This window comes from Corylus avellana, chromosome ca9, assembly GCF_901000735.1.
Source record: "Corylus avellana chromosome ca9, CavTom2PMs-1.0".
NCBI lineage: Eukaryota > Viridiplantae > Streptophyta > Magnoliopsida > Fagales > Betulaceae > Corylus > Corylus avellana.
Genome location: NC_081549.1, coordinates 16999213 through 17002163, shown reverse-complemented (window position 1 = coordinate 17002163; position 2951 = coordinate 16999213).

Here is a 2951-nt window from a genome sequence, read left to right as displayed (position 1 = left end):
TTATCCTTTTGCTTAGAAAAAAAAGAAAAAAAAAAAAAAGGTCTCTGTGTGTGAGGTTTGATACCCATCACAGTATAAGAATGAAGCACCTTTTATTGGTATCTTGAAAATATATAAAAATGAGAGAGGTATTTTTTTTTTTCTCTTTCTCTTTCTCTTCTTTCTCTTTCTTTTTTCCTTTTCTTTTCTTGGTTAGAAAGTAGTAGTTCAAGGAGGTTGAGTGTAATAAGTGGTATTTATGAGGGCAACATGTAAATGAGTCTTACTTTAGGAGGGAACGTAATTAACCCTAATCATAAATAAGTTTAATATTAAAAAAATGATATAGCTTACATCCTGTTAGTAAAATTATGGGTGTGCAGATTAATCGTTTATTGCCTACCGACCGCTTACTAACCGCCATCGAACTGTCACTGACCGATAACTGACTTTCGGCGGTCAATAGACAAAATAAAAATTGTTTCGACATCAGTTTGGTAGGTGGTATAAATTTTTTTGTCAGTTAACCAATAATTAACCGATTTTTCAAGTAAATTTTGAATTTTATCTGGTAGGCTTCCTTATTGTGTTTGTCCAGCTGATTTGTGATTGTCTTTTTGGTTCGTATTCCATGAATTTACATTTTTTTTCATTAATAAAGCATGTGCTTTACTAATTATGTAGTTACAAAAAAGTTGATAACACATCTTAACATAAAAATTTGTAATCAATAATTAACCGACTTAACCGATTAACTGAAAAAGTTTAAACTATTTATTGTCTTTATAAAGTTGATTAATTAATTGACTTTCACGAACTAATAGGGTGAAAATACCTCTACCAACGCAACTGGACATCTCTTATTAAGGATTTGGATGGTCAAAGTTAAAATTTACACACAAAAAAAAAAAAAAAAAAAAAAAAGAAAAGAAAAAGTAATGGGTGATGTAAGCTGATCTCGTTTGAAAAGAAGCCTCACCCTATCCACTTAATTGCAGTGGGGTCGACTTTAGTCACCTACCATGTCGTTTGTGTAAAATTTAATCTGGAATGTCTAAATCCTTCTACAGGAGAATTCATACTAGTATTAGTTTGAGTGGGATCCAACTTTAGCAATTTTGTATCTGAAATTTGCAAGAATGTCGGAGGGAGCTTTTTTAATTTGACTCTAAATTCTGTCTCAGAATTATAAATGATTGAATTCAAAGTCAAAAATTTTAAAAAATATAGAGTTAGATCTGATCATGATTTTCTTTTAATAAAATAACATGTTTAAAATTTAAATTGCATGTTGTTGGACATTTGATCCGGCCAAGAATGTCAATGACCGCCAGATGTTATTGAACAAGAGATCCATATCAAAGATGTTCACATTTCCACATTTCCCAACCATGATTGGTGGCTGATTTTATGGTAGAATTCCCCCGGTTAAAAACATGGTTAAATTATTATGGCAAAGTTGATCTGACCCTTTCAAACTATGAGCTGGTTTGAAAATTATTTGTTTGAAATTACTTTTTTTAAAAAATTGTTATTTGAAAATGTTAAAAAAATTTACATTTTCAAATTACTGGGTAAAGAGGGATTTTTTTTTTAATGTATAATTTTAAAAGCTAAATTGTGATTTTGTTAAATGCTTAACTGTTTTTTTAAAAATCGCATATCCAAACAAACCACTACTCAATTGATAATGTTATTTTCATATTTTCAATTGAGACAATGGCCTCCCCAATCTACTAAAAATTGTCAATGTCCCCCAAATGATGAAAATATCCTTTAAAAAAAAAAAAAAATCAAGGTGAGGAAATTTGATTTCTTTTAAGGGAAATCATATACAAAATCCTTAAGTCGACGCGCTTTTTTTAAAAACTCCCTGGGTATTTATTTTTGAAAATTTAGTCCCTGGGTAACTCGAAACTACAAAAAAACTCCCTACCGTCAATTTTTGTTAACTTCCGTTAATCCACTCAAAACTCACCGTTTTATCTTATTAAAATATTAATTTTTTATTAATTTAATTTTAAAAAATTAAATCTTAAAAAAATATATATATATTTGAAGGGTGGCCAGAAGTGGCGGTGCCACCTTTGGGGGTGGCCGTAAGCCACCCCAAGGGTGGTTTGCCCACCACTAGAAGAAAACACCAACCCTAAGGACCCATAGAATTCATTTAGCAAAATTTCTTGAGAGCTTTGTCTGAATGGGCCAGCTGAGGTGCTGCAGACGAGGAGGAGGTACAACGGAAATAGAAAACGGAGGAAATATCTTCGACAATGCTGTCGAAAATCATTCTCTTCACAGACTTCCTCTTTGGCGGAATTAAACCTCCACACTTTGGTTTGAAGCTTGTTTCCTTCAGCGCCTTCTCCGGGCATGTGTTGGCAACACCCACTTGGTTCGGCTCCATCACAATGGCTGCTCAATACTCACCAACCCTCCTCTTCTTCTTCTCTAAAGAGACCTACGTACACAGCTCTCTAAATGTGTAATGCCTTTTACGTTTCAGTGACAGGCCAGGGAATGTGTACGTATATACATGTACGTTCTTTAAGGGAATGAAAGAAAGAGGTGGGAAAGACTTCCCTGCAGAGCAGGTGATACACGTTGAAATATTCCAAACTATATTGATCAGTAGACAATATCACTAATCAAACATTTCAAGGGTTTGATGGGTTGTTTTTCCCTGGTCATGCATTTGATGGGCCGGGCCACCCCTGGGGTGGAGGGTGGCGTGCGGGCCACCCCTTTCCACCCACGGGGTGGCTCGAGCCACCCCATGGGTGGCTTTGGGTGGTTGCACGCCACCCCTTAGGAGTCAGTGGATGGGTGGCCAGTGCACACCTGACCACCCTTCAATTTTTTTTTTTTTTTTTTAGATTTAATTTTTTAAGATTAAATTAATAAGAAGTTAATATTTTAATAAGATAAAACGGTGAGTTTTGAGTGGACTAACGGAAGTTAACAAAAATTGA